A 15,444-nucleotide genomic window follows, 5' to 3' on the forward strand; every position below is an offset into this window, starting at 1 on the left:
CAGAAGTTCTAAATGACACAATAGACCAGACAGATTTAATTGATATTTATAGGACATTCCATCCCAAAACAGCAGATTACACTTTCTTCTCAAGTGTGCACAGAACATTCTCCAGGATAGATCACATCTTGGGTCACAAATCAAGCCTCAGTGAATTTAAGAAAATTGAAATCATATCAAGCATCTTTTCTGACCACAACACTATGAAATTAGAAATGAATTACAGGGAAAACATGTAAAAAACACAAACGCATGGAGGCTAAACAATACGATACTAAATAACCAAGAGATTACTGAAGAAATCAAAGAGGAAATTAAAAAATACCAAGAGACAAATGACAATGAAAACATGACGATCCAAAGCCTATGGGATGAAGCAAAAGCAGTTCTAAGAGGGAAGTTTATAGCTATACAAGCCTACCTCAAGAAACAAGAAAAATCTCAAATAAAAAAACAAACCTTACACCTAAAGGAACTAGATAAAGAAGAACAAACAAAACCCAAAGTTAGCAGAAGGAAAGAAATCATAAAGATCAGAGCAGAAATAAATGAAATAGAAACAAAGAAAACAATAGCAAAGATCAATAAAACTAAAAGCTGGTTCTTTGAGAAGATAAACAAAATTGATAAACCATTAGCCAGATTCACCAAGAAAAAGAGGGAGAGGACACAAATCAATAAAATTAGAAATGAAAAAGGAGAAGTTACAACAGACACTGCAGAAATACAAAGCATCCTGAGAGACTACTACAAGCAACTCTATACCAATAAAATGGACAACCTGGAAGAAATGGACAAATTCTTAGAAAGGTATAACCTTCCAAGACTGAACCAGGAAGAAATAGAAAATATGAACAGACCAATCAAAAGTAACAAAATTGGAACTGTCATTAAAAATCTTACAACAAACAAAAGTCCAGGACCAGGTGGCTTCACAGGTGAATTCTATCAAATATTTAGAGAAGAGCTAACACCTATCCTTCTCAAACTCTTCCAAAAAATTGCAAGGAAGGAACACTCCCGAGCTCATTCTATGAGGCCACTATCACCCTGATACCAAAACCAGACAAAGATACTGCAAAAAAAGAAAATTACAGACCAATAACACTGACAAATATAGATGCAAAAATCCTCAACAAAATACTAGCAAACAGAATCCAACAACACATTAAAAGGATCATACACCGTGAGCAAGTGGGATTTATCCCAGGAATGCAAGAATTCTTCAATATACGCAAAACAATCAATGTGATACACCATATTGACAAATTGAAGAATAAAAACCATATGATCATCTCAATAGATGCAGAAAAAGCTTTTGACAAAAGTCAACACCCATTTATGATAAAAACTCTCCAGCAAGTGGGCATAGAGGGAACCTACCTCAACATAATAAAGGCCATATATGACAAACCCACAGCAAACATCATTCTCAATGGTAAAAAACTGAAAGCATTTCCTTTAAGATCAGGAACGAGACAAGGATGTCCACTCTCACCACTATTATTCAACATAGTTTTGGAAGTCCTAGCCATGGCAATCAGAGAAGAAAAAGAAATAAAAGAATCCAAATTTGAAAAGAAGAAGTAAAACTGTCACTGTTTGCAGATGACATGATACTATACATAGAGAAACCTAAAGATGCCACCAGAAAACTCCTAGAGGTACTCAATGAATTTGATAAGGTTGCAGGATACAAAATTAATGCACAGAAACCTCTAGCATTCCTATACACTAATGATGAAAAATCTAAAAGAGAAATTAAGGAAACACTCCCATTTACCACTGCAACAAAAAGAATAAAATACCTAGGTATAAAACTACCGAGGGAGACAAAAGACCTGTATGCAGAAAACTGTAAGACACGGATGAAACAAATTAAAGATGATACCAACAGATGGAGAGATATACCATGTTCTTGGATTGGAAGAAGCAATATTGTGAAAATGACTATACTACCCAAAGCAATCTACAGATACAGTGCAATCCCTATCAAATTACCAATGGCATTTTTTACAGAACTAGAACAAAAAATCTTAAAATTTGTATGGAGACACAAAAGACCCTGAATAGCCAAAGCAGTCTTGAAGGAAAGAAATGGAGCTGGAGGAATCAGACTCCCTGACATCAGACTATACTACAAAGCTACAGTAATCAAGACAATATGGTACTGGCATAAAAAAAGAAACGCAGATCAATGGAACAAGATAGAAAGCCCAGAGATAAACCCACACACCTATGGTCAACTAATCTATGACAAAGGAGGCAAGGATATACAATGGAGCAAAGACAATCTCTTCAATAAGTGGTGCTGGGAAGACTGGACAGCTACATGTAAAAGAATGAAATTAGAACACTCCCTAACACCATACACAAAAAGAAACTCAAAATGGATTAGAGACCTATATGTAAAACCGGACACTATAAAACTCTTAGAGAAAAACACAGGAAGAACACTCTTTGACATAAATCACAGCAAGATCTTTTTTGATCCATCTCCTAGAGTAATGGAAATAAAAACAAAATTAAACAAATGGGACCTAATGAAACTTCAAAGCTTTTGCACAGCAAAGGAAACCATAAACAAGATGAAAAGACAACCCTCAGAATGGGAGAAAATATTTGCAAAGGAATCAACAGACAAAGGATTAATCTCCAAAATATATAAACAGCTCATGCAGCTCAATATTAAGAAAACAAACAACCCAATCCAAAAATAGGCAGAAGACCTAATTAGACATTTCTCCAAAGAAGACATACAGATGGCCAATAAGCACATGAAAAGCTGCTCAACATCATTCATTATTAGAGAAATGCAAATCAAAACTACAATGAGGTATCACCTCACACCAGCTGGAATGGGCATCATCAGAAAATCTACAAACAACAAATGCTGGAGAGGGTGTGGAGAAAAGGGAACCCTCTTGCACTGTTGGTGGGAATGTAAATTGATACAGCCACTATGGAGAACAGTATGGAGGTTCCTTAAAAACTAAAAATAGAATTACCATATGATCCAGCAATCCCACTCCTGGGCATATACCCAGAGAAAACCATAATCCAAAAAGACACATGCACCCGAATGTTCATTGCAGCACTATTTACAATAGCCAGGTCATGGAAGCAACCTAAATGTCCATCGACAGACAAATGCATAAAGAAGATATGGTACATATATACAATGGAATATTACTCAGCCAGAAAAAGGAACGAAATTGGGTCATTTGTTGAGACGTGTATGGATCTAGAGACTGTCATACAGAGTGAAGTAAGTCAGAAAGAGAAAAACAAATAACGTATATTAATGCATATATGTGGAACCTAGAAAAGTGCTACAGATGAACTGGTTTGCAGGGCAGAAATTGAGACACAGATGTAGAGAACAAACGTATGGACACCAAGGGGGGAAAGCAGCGGGGGTGTTGGGGCGGTGGTGTGATGAATTGGGTGATTGGGATTGACATGTATACACTGATGTGTATAAAATTGATGACTATTAAGAATCTGCTGTATGAAAAAATAAATAAAATAAAATTTTTCTTAAAAATGACACACACACACACACAAAAGGAAGTCACAGGATGGGAGTTCCTTGGCAGTCCAGTGGTTAAGAACCCGCCTTACAACGCAGGGGATGCGAGTTTGATCCCTGGTCGGGGAACTAAGATACCACATGCCATGGGACAACTATGCCCACACACCTCAACTACTGAGCCCACGCACCACAACTAGAGAGAAGCCCACACACCACACGAAAGATTCTGCATGCCGCAACTAAGACCTGAGGCAGCCAAAAATAATAAATAAATAAATATTAAAAAAAAAAAAAGGTCACAGGACACTTAAAAAAGTATCTTGGACTAAATGAAAATAGAAACACAACATCAAAATCTGTGTGTGCAGGGACATCCCTGGCTGTCCAGTGATTAAGACTCCGAGCTTCCACTGCAGGGGGTGCAGGTTCAATCCCTGGTCAGGAAAGTAAGATCCCACATGCTGCATGGTACGGCCAAAAAAAAAAAAAAAATTGTGTGATGCAGCTAAAGCAGTTTTCAAAGGAAAATACAGAGCCTTACGCCTACATTGAAAAAGAAAAACAAAGCCTCAATTCATGAGCTTAAATTTTATCATAAAAAAGCAAGAAAAGGAAGGGCAAGTTAAACCAGAGTACAGAAAATCCTAAGGAATCCAAAAACTAAATAAATAAAGCTAATAACCATGTTAACCAAGGTTGCAGAATACAAGATAAATATGTAAAAATCAGTCGTATTTCTATACACTAGCAATGAACAAGCCGAAAATGAAATAAAGAAAACAATTCCACTTACAATAGCATCAAACAGAATAAAATACTTAGAATCAATCCAACAAAAGTATAAAACTTACCCACTTAAAGCAACAAAGTGTCATTGAAGTAAATTTTCAAAGACCTAAATATGTCAGTCCCAAACTCCCTATACACACTGCTATATTAAAAATGGATAACCAACAAGGACCTATTCTACAGCACAGAACTCTGCTCAATATTATGTAACAACCTAAATGGGAAAAGATTTTGAAAAAGAATAGATACATGTATAAGTATAACTGAATCACTTTGCTGTACACCTGACACTAACACAACATTGTTAATCAACTGTACTCCAGTATAAAATAAAAAGTTCAAATAAAAACAAATATAAAGTTCACATTTTCATATGTTTATAGAAATACACAACAATAAAGTGGCAGTTATGATAGTAAAATATAAAAAAATTTAAAATAAAAGACCTAAATAAATGGAAAGACACATACCTCATATTCAAGGATCAGAAAAGTTAGTATTGTCAAGATGGCAATACTCCAGAAATCGAGCTACAGATTCAACCCAACCCCTATCAAAATCACGGCTCTATTCTTTTACAGAAATTGACAAACTAATCTTAAAATTCATATGGAAATGTGAGTTACCCAGGATAGCTAAAATAATCTTGATAAAGAAAAGTTAGAGGGCTCTCACCTTTCAATTTCGATTACTCTATGTTTACAGAAAACACTCCTGTTTTTCCCCTGTATTACTGTAACACTCTAGTCACAGAATACTTCTGTATCTCAATACTACTTCACTGCTGGTCACTGAATGTGTAGAGGTTTTTCACATTACCAAACAATTCTGCAACACCAGCAGGGTGTCCTACAATTCAATTCAGGCCTGACTCTACCTACCTGGACTCCGCAACAGATCTTACCAGTTAGAAGTTCAGCTCAACAGGACTGCCCCTCCTTACACTTCAGATGCCAATTACAGGTCCAGATTGCCACCTGTGCTTGTGACCAACTTGCTATAAATGGGACAGCCTCATCCTCAGGTTCAGTTAATTTGCTAGAATGGCTCACAGAACTCAGGAAAATAGTTTACTTACTAGATTGCCAGGTTTATTACAAAGTATACAACTCAGAAATAGCCAGAGGAAAAAGCTGCAAAGAGCAGTCTTCTATGCCCTCTCCAGGAGCATAACCCTCCCAGCACCTCCACGTGTTCACCAACATCAAATCTGTCCAAAGCTCTCCATAGTTCAGAGATTTTTATGGAGGCTTCATTATGTAGGAATAATTGCTATTAGTGATTAAGTGAACCTCCAGCTCCCCCCCACCTCCCTAGAGGTCAAGGGGTGTGCCTTCAAGTCACAACCCTCTAATGACTTAATTGGTATCCCTGGCAACAAGCCTACATCCTCAGGGGGGGTTCCAAAGGTCTCCTCATTAACATGAATTCAAGCATGGTTGAAGTGGCTTGTTATGAATAACAAAAGACAACTTAATCTCTCTTATTACTTAGGAATTTGCAAGGGTTTTAGGAACTCTGTGCCAGGAACAGGGATGAAGACCAAATATGTCTTTCTTATAAATCACAATATCATACTATGCTACTAAGGTATAAGAACAGACATCATAAGAATAAAAAAACCTTAAAAGTACAATGGAATACAATTGAGAGGCCAGAAATAAACCCTTACATTTATGGACAATTGAATTTCAACAAGGGTGCCACAATTCAATCAGAAAAATAATACTCTTTTCAATAAATGGTTTTGGAACACCTGAATATTCACATGCAAAAGAATGAAGTTGTACCTCTGTCTCACACCATCTATAAAAATTAACTCAAAATGAGTAACAGACCTAAATGGAAAGACTAAAATTGTAAAAAATGTAGGGAAAAAAGAGGAATAAATATTTTTGATTTCTGGTTAGGCAAAGTTTTCTTAGATTTGACAAAAACAAACAAAAGAAAAATAGACCAACTGGATATTACCAAAATAAAAAATTTCTGTGCTTCAAAGAACTCCATGAAGAAAGTGAAAGCAACCCACAAAATGGGAGAAAATATTTACAAAAATTTAACTGATAAAGAGGCTTGTACCCAAATCATATAAGAAATCTTACAAGTCAACAACGAAATGACAAATAACCCAATTTATTAACGGAGAATGAATGTGAACAGACATTTCTCCAAGGAATATATACAAACAGCCAATAAAAAATTAGAACACGAAAAGATGCTCAACATTAGGGAGATGCAAATCATGACCATAATAAAATCCCACTTCACATTCACCAGGAGGGCTTTTAAAAAAAAGACAGACAATAACAATGACTAATGGTAGTTGTGGGAAAACTGTAACCCTCATTCATTGCTGATGGGGTGGTAAAATAGTTCCACTGCCTTGGAAAATTGTTCTGGCAGTTTCTAAATTTGTTGAACAGTTACCTTATCGCCCAGTAATTCCATTCTAAGTATATACAAAGTAGATTGGAAAACTGGGTACACACAAAAATGTTTACACAACTGCTCATAACAGTCAAAACAGTCATAACAGTCAAAACAGAAACAACAAATGTCTATCAACTGATAAACTGATAAACAAAATGTGATATATCCATACAACTAAATATTAGCTTGGCCAGAAACTGAACTGGATTACTGATGCGTATTACAACAGTGATGAACCTTAAAAAGGTCATGCTAAATGAAAGAAGCCATTCACCAAAGGGTACATATTTTGTGATTCCATTTATAGGAAACCTCCAAAATAAGCAAATCTCTAAAGACACGGAGTAGATTAGTAGTTCCTAGGAGCTTGGGAGCAGGAATGGAGAGTGACTACTAAAGAGTACAGGGTTTCTTTTGAGGGTGATGAAATTATTCTAAAATTAAATAGTGGTGATAATTCCACATCTCTGTGAACATAGTTTAAAAAAAGCACTGCACTGCACAAATTAAAAGGGTGAATTTTTGGTACAAGAATTGTACCTCAATAAAATTGTTATTTAAAAAAAAAAATTCTGACAAAGTAAACTTCAGGTCCACATTGTTTCTGTAGTGAATTCTAGAGTGAATTTTTAAGGAAGAAATGACACTAATTTTATAGCACTAGGAATAGGAGGAAAAGAAAAGATCTGACAATGAGAAGCTATTTAAGGCATATGACTAACATCATACTTAGCAGTGAATAAATGAATTCTTTCACATTAAATCCCAGCCTGACTGAAAAAGAAATTAAAGTGCACAGAGATAGAAAGAGATAAAAAAATATGCTTATTTACAAATCACACTATTTAGTATGTAAAATCAAAACCAAAAAACTAGAACCCATTAGCAAGTAGCATCCATACAAGAATTCAAGAGTAAGTTACCATTCTAAAATCCATTTCAGCTACCTCGAAAATTTGCAGATTAAAGAAAATAAGCTATACCTTTACTACAATACATACAAAAAGGTATTCAATATAACTCAAGAGTGTACATTCCTGACTCAAGTAAAATCTTAGCAAACTAATCATAAAAGGAAAATAACTTACATTGATAAAGAATGTATAAAACAGGCTGAGAGCAATCTGAAATCAAGAGTTAAATCCATCACACCACAAAGTGGGAAATGAATAGAGAGCTGACCTCAGATATGTTCATCTTCTGTAGCGTTTAGGAAGGTGCAGAGGACTGAAGATTCAGCTGGGGGGACAGAAAAAGGACACTGTCAGGACACCTGGCCTGCTTTACAGTTCCTACATTCATTCACCTCCCAATCACATCAGCAGCCCAGCTGAGAAGCAGCCTCCCTACAGCATCCCTTCAGCCCTTGAAATGGCAAGGGAAAGATCCTGTGGAAACACCATCTGTCCATCTACCAGTTTGAAATGATCACGGGGCTTAAACCTACCGCTCTCATTTGGTAAAAATAATTTTGTCTATTGATTTAAATTGATTTAATTAAATACAAACAAAAATGGAAAAACAGATGATTGAAGTACAGCAAAGGATGACACTACTTCATTAAAATTAACAGTAAAAAAAAGAGACACAGGCTGCATCCTTTATCTATTTTCCTAGCAAAACTGTTTACCCCTTGAGTTAGAGAATCCACAGACTGCCCAATAAAAAGGATGCGGTGCTTTATGGCAAAGTGTTAAAACTTACTACTTTCTAGTGGGCTGAAGTTTCTCAAAAGGGACTCTTGATAAGTTTCTTTTGATTGACTGAACAGTATGAACGACTGTTCGACTCCTGGCTCTGTCACAATCCGGTTAAGCCTAGAGAAGTCACCGGCCCTCTCAAACTCAGGACCACCTCACCAACCTGAGACTCAGATTTGCTTTTTGCTTAACGTGTGTCTAATGCAGATGCTCATACCGTTATCACGAGATAATTGGGAGGCTTATGTAAACCACCCAATGAAAAGAACAAAGTGCCTTCTAAATAACAACATTATCACTTTTTCGACGGTTAGTACCTGGCACTTGGCTCTTTTTCCAAACGACCCATACAGAATTCTCAGAACAACGCCATGAAGCAGGCATTATTCATAGCCTCCTTTGCAGACCTGACTCGCCCCCAGGTTACTTCTCCCGCCCACAGTACAGGTGACACGGCTGTAACTGACCGGGTCTCTCCCGCTCCAGAGCAGGGCTGCCCAGCACACCCTCCGCCCGCGCTTTCTGGCCCGCTCACGGCCAGCGTGACCACCGCGCTTTCCCTCCCACTGTCCGCCCCGGCGTCCCCCCGTCAGATGCGGGCGGGGCCGGGCATTCCGTCCCCACACGCACCGTCCCCTCTCCTAACGGGTCTCAGCTCCACCGGCCCCCGAGACCACAAGGCCCGAACCGGGATCGCCCCACCCACCTTCCCAGGGCGGAGGTCCAGGCCAGACCCGGGCACTGCAGTCCCGCCTGGGCCAGAGGACGGCCCGAGACGTCCCGCGACGTCCCGCTTCTGCCCCCGCCACAAGAACGCCGCTCTCAGCGAAGCTTCAGGCCACGCAAGTCCTGCACCTGCCACGACCAAAGCTCCAGGTTCTTCTCACCTCGAGGCGCATGAAAGCGGAAGGGGTGAGGCGGGCCCTACGTTGCACATGCGCAGAGGAAGCCGCTAAAGACCAGGAAGACAGTAAGAGGGAGAAAGACTACATTTCCCTTGGCCCCCTGCACCCTGGGTTGACTGTGAACCAAGCAATCAATTTAGTACTTCAGAGTAGAAATACGGGGGGAAATGCTTATCCCAGGGTCCTGGGTGCCCTGAGACCCCTGACTGGGTGTGTGTCTGAGGCAGGAGATAGAGGGGCCCCAAGCCAGGCATTCACAACTAACCTCCCGTTTACATTTCATGGGGCAGGAAAAAGTGGGCTTCCGACACTTACAACTTAGTCTCCTGTTTACATTTGCTGAGACAGGAGATAGATGGGCTTCAGTTTAGACATTTAAAATCAGCCTCCTGTTTGCTCTCTGAAATGGAAGTAACTGCAGAAACAGGGTAAATACCCAGGCTTTGTCTCCCGTGAACACCTTAAGATAACAGTCATGGCAGGAATAGAGAGGGGCTAACCCTTGTTTGAGTCAAGGATCAAGAGGTCATATATTTCCCATCCTTGGGGCAAGGGAGACACTGCACATGTGCAGAAAGGTTCCTTGGGGGTCAAAAAGGAGGGCACACCACCCCAGAATATGTGATGCTAAGGCCGTCTCATAGGCCTCTGGGCTGAAATCCATCTTGGAAAAAAGTTGCACAGGCATATTGGGGAGGGTCCTAGGGCAGGTCAGGTGTAGAAGAAGAAACCAGATAATTGGCCAAAGGTACACAAAGACCCAGAAGAACTGCCCTGTATAAATGATTTAACCACCTTTTTACTGCGCTTCTCCTCATTAGGGGGGACGCCCACACCCTCTCTATCCAGATGTGCATCTCTGCCTTGCTTCTGTCTTAACTAAACAAACTGTTTCTCTGTGTGCTATGTCTCTAATAATAAACTTTGTACCTGTTTTTACAGTTTTTGCCTCCGTGAGCAATGCATTTTTCACTGGGGGCAAGAGCCGGGGGTGTGGTGGCTAGGATTCCTGGTTTTCATCCAGGCTGCCCAGGTTCAATTCCTGGGCAGGGAATTAAGATCTCACTTCATGCCACCACTCACTGCTGCCTCTCCAAGATCATGTCCACACTGTGGCTCTTAGGCCATCTGTATACCTGGGTCCCAGGGCAAAACTAGGAAAGCTCGTAGCTGAAATCATATTCTCCAAATTGCTAGATCCTGATAGTCCCGAGAAAATATCCTCCTAATGGCATAGAATTTTCCGTCTCTGCATTAATTAACCTACTTGGCATCAAGGGGGCATCCTTTGTGAAGGACAAATAGCATATTTTCTCAAGAGTGAGTTCACTGGTTTAGTCATAATGGAACAGACTTCTTTTTTCATTTATTGCAATTTTCAAACCAAGCAGGATGCTGCAGGGCCTTTCTGGATACAAAAGCCTTTCCCTGTCCTCTGCTTCTTTGGAGGAAAAAGGTTTCAGCTCCTAGACTGTTGTCGCTGAGTTGCAAAGGACAGATTCAGACAGTTACTAATAAGGAAGAAGAGAAAATACAGAAGCAAAGGAGGGGCAGTCAAAAACAATAGGGTAGCTATAAAACGGGGACCTGTTTCCTCCTCAAGGGATATACATAGCAATATCTATGTATGTGTCTTGTTATGCATAACAATATGTGCAGGATCTAAAACTCCCACTCTGCTGGAGGATGGTAACTTCAGATTGAGTACAATATTCCTAAACACCACCCAGTCACCTCATTACCAACAAAAGTCACACATCCTATAGGCTTCGCCCCAAATTTTTACTATAAAAACTCTTCCACAAAAATCATCCAGGAGTTCAGGTCTTTTGAGCACGAGCCACCAGTTCTCCTTGCTTGGTCTTTGCAATAAATCTTTACCTGCTCCAAACTTCGACGATTTTGTTTGTTTGGCCTCACTGTGCATCAGGTACATAAACTGGCATTTGGCAATCATTTCCTATGTAAAAATCCATGAACTCCTAACGTTAAAGGTAAATATGAAAGTATAATGAACTGACAGCCATACCATGTTTGTTTTATGCAAACCAGATGGCCCTCCTCATGACATAGGCCTAGCAAAATACTCAATATTGTTTGCAAATTTTTTGTTCATACACCTCCAATTCTGACCTGAGCAAGGCTGTTGAAAAATCATTATTCCTTCAACACTTGATGGAATATTTTCTGTGTTCTTTATTGTATATAAATATATTTCAACATTTTGTTTTAAATTATACAAAAACACAGGGTCAGTTTAATCAAAAGCATAGTGCTTGATGGGATTATTGGAGGAAATTTCCACTCTGCATCTCCTTCCCAAATGGAACCAATGTTCATTAGCCTCAACTTTATTCAGTGCAGTCCACTACACAAATACATTTTTCAAATAGGAGCTTTTCTTTTTTCCACTTATTTACAACTCATTTTGACTCAATTAAAGTGTAGTCATATTATCAAGTCAAATTATTTAAAACTACATAGTTGGGCTGCAACACAGAGGCTTGAAAGAATGAAAAAAGAGCCCAAAATCAGCGACAGAGACATCAACGATTTAATGGATGGAGGATCTTACATGTCTGAAGTGTGGTCCTTGAGTGACATCCCACCCTGTGCAGCAGGCCACAGGAAGGACGTGGCAGTAGTCTTCCCTAGCAGGGGTTGGGGGGAAGATACCAGTTATAGGGGGAATTGACCTCAGATTGGTTCATCAGTTACCAGGGAAACCAACAGAGCTACATGATTCTCACCGTCCCTTTGATCAGCTATCAGCGTGGCGATGTTCTGCTCTAAAGCTAGAACAGTCATTGGCTGGGGCATGGGGCAAGTATGCAGGAAGGTTACTCTTCTGAGTAGGGTGTAGGTGAAGCAAGCACTGGTCAAGCAGGAGATGTACAAAGAGCAAGAGAACAGGCATTTTGAGTGGCCTGACCATACATACATCATACTTTTTCTTGGCTGCATGATATTTTATTGGAGGGGTATATGATTTACTTAATAAAAACCTTTTACATGGATGTTTAGTTTGTTTCCAAATTTCATTATTGTAAATATGCAGTAAATATTTGTGTCTATACTTCTTTGCATATTTGCATTATTTCTGCAATACAAATTCCAAAATATACAATTGCTAAATTAAAATAGATACGTAAAAGTTGGTAGATGTTAACAATAGGCCATCAAAGAAGCTATGCTAATTTATACTCCCACTAGGATTTGTGAAAGAAAAAGCCTTTCTGACACTTAGTAAAACAGTAAGACTTTTTTCAAGAAAATTACAATAGGGCAGAGAGATCAGACTTAACTCCAAATACAGCAAAGAAAGCTGGGGACTTATAGCTGATGAGCAAAGTGAGGGAATATGTGGATGGAAAATGACTAGAAGGAGACTTCAAAAGTAAAGGGATTCTTACTAACCTGACCTAACGAGATTCTTGCTAAAGAGAGGCCAAGTGCTTAGATGTCAAAGGTGAGGGATGAGGCTCAAGGATGAAGATTCTATCTAAACTGACTTAGCAGGATTCTTGCTAAAACTGGACTGTGTACCCCTGTCAAGGATGGGATGGATATGGAATGCTAAGGTCAAGGCTTAGTCTAAAAGAGGGTTTAGAGGAACCTGACTGAAGTTTGGTCAAGAAGGGCATTTGGGTCACATTACATGAGAGTTCCACTCCCCTCATCCCTATTCCAATACAGGATTTCACTGTTCTTTGATAAATAGTTATTACAGAGGCTAATCGAATAGATGATTTACATCTACATATTTCCATTGGGCATTTTCTTACTGTATGTGTGAGAGTTACAAGTTCCAAATTTTTTATACAAATAGGTTCTGAGACCAGAGTCCTTTGTATTATTCTGAAAACCAACTTATATTACATATAAAATTCCATTATATATTTGGATCTATTGATAGAGTTTTGTTGTTGTTGTTCCCTTGGTCTATCTATCAATGCACCATTTACACAATGTGTTCATTACTTTAGCTTTCTTATAGATTTAACTATGATAATCATATCTTTTGACTCAATTTTCAGAATTTCCCTAGCTATTCTCACAAGCTCTTCATCAAGAGAAACAGTATAACTTTCTAGGGCCAAATCTCTAAAAATAATCATGCTGAGGTTCTGATTAGCATCATACTTATGAATTGAAGTGAGACATAATATTGTTACAATGGTAAAATAATGACATTATCCAGTCTGCCAATAATATACTTCTGGCCACTGTATATCTCACTCTCCTTTAGATCCCTTATGTAGTTTAATAGTTTTCTATATATAGATATACATATAGGCAAACATTGATTCAGTTCTTTCAACTGGATTCTTATAGTAAATGAAACATTTTCACATATGGTATAATATGTATTTATTTGCACATGGGAAAGTTGTTGGTTTTGATATAGTAACAATGTTTTTTGCTTTATTCTCTGATTTATTTTTTCAACTAGTTTTAATGTTAATGATCTTGGATATTCATGCACATAATGACAAGCCACTGATTTTCAACATTTATCATTATTTGTACTTCTATTATGGGCTGAATTGTGCCCAACCCCTCAAATCAATATGTTGAAGCCCTAACCCTGAGTACCTTAGAATGTAACTATATTCAGAGTTAGAGCCTTCCAAGAAGTAATTACATTAAAATGAGGCTGTGAAGGTAAGCTCTAATCCATTCTACCTGGTGTTCTTATAAGAAGCTTTGGCTACACAAGGAGACACAAGGAATGCATACATACAGAAGAAAGACCATATGAAGACACAATAAGAGGGCAACACTAAAAAAGTCCCAGAGATCTCAAGCACGATATAGTGAATATAAACAACAGTATTGTATTATAGTCATCAAACTTGCTAAAAGACTAGATCTTAATTATCACAATCACCAAAAAGAAATGATAATTACATGACATGATCAAGGTGCTAATTGTCACTACAATGGCAATCATATTACGATACCTAAATCTACCAAATCAACATGTTTTACACCTTAAATTTACACAATATTATATGTCATATATTTCAATTAAAATTGAAATATATTTCAATTAAAATATGTCAAATATATTTCAATGTTATATGTCAAATATATTTCATCTCTCCTTGGCTTGAGACCATCTGCAAGCCAAGCAGAGATGCCACAGAAGAAACCAATTTACTGACACCTTGATTATGAACTTCTAGCCTCTCAAACTGTAAGAAAATACATTTCTCTTGCTTAAACACCCAGTCTACACTTTGTTGTTATGGCAGACCTAGCAAACCTATACACCTTATAATGAATTAAACATAATGAGCACAAAAAGTCTGGTGGAGCTATATTAAATAAGTCATAATAGACTTTAACATAAAGATTAATAATAGAGATAAAGTATATATAATCATATACTATATACATAATATATATAAAATATCTTTTCTGTGTATTTATTATTTATTCTTTGTAATTCTTATAACCTGTCGTGTGACACCTGGTCTTCCAGATGCCGGATTGACAGCAGGGAAAAAGAAATAAAAATCCCTCTACTCTGCTCTTGGGTTTGTGTTCAGGGTTGGTGTGGGGAGCCTATTAGATGGAGTCACAGCAAGAGAGCAAGGGAGTATGTCCCTACCTGGCAGAAAGTCCTGACGAAATGGGTGCTGCTCCCTTAGGTGGAGGTGCTTGGTCATGGCTGGCCCTTGGTTCAGTATAAGATAGACCAAAGATGAGCCTTCCTCTCATCTCACTTAACGAATCTTAATGGCAAAACACAAAAAGATCAAACAGGTTACAAATGACAGAAATACATCTCAGAACCAAGCTCAAGAATATTTATATGTCTACAAAATATCCACCACCCAGCAAGTCTGGAATCCAATTAAAAATGACCAGATTTAACAAGAAAATGGGACCCATGAGGAACAAAATAAATCAGTTAAGACTGTTGCTAATCTGGGAATTCCCTGGTAGACCAGTTGTTGGGACTCCATGCTCTCCCTGCGGAGGACCTGGGTTCGATCCCTGGTCAGGAACTAAAATCCCACAAGCCACATGGCATGTCTGGAAAAAAAATTTTTTTTAAATTGTTGCTAATCTGACA

This window comes from Balaenoptera acutorostrata, chromosome 6, assembly GCF_949987535.1.
Source record: "Balaenoptera acutorostrata chromosome 6, mBalAcu1.1, whole genome shotgun sequence".
Lineage (NCBI taxonomy): Eukaryota > Metazoa > Chordata > Mammalia > Artiodactyla > Balaenopteridae > Balaenoptera > Balaenoptera acutorostrata.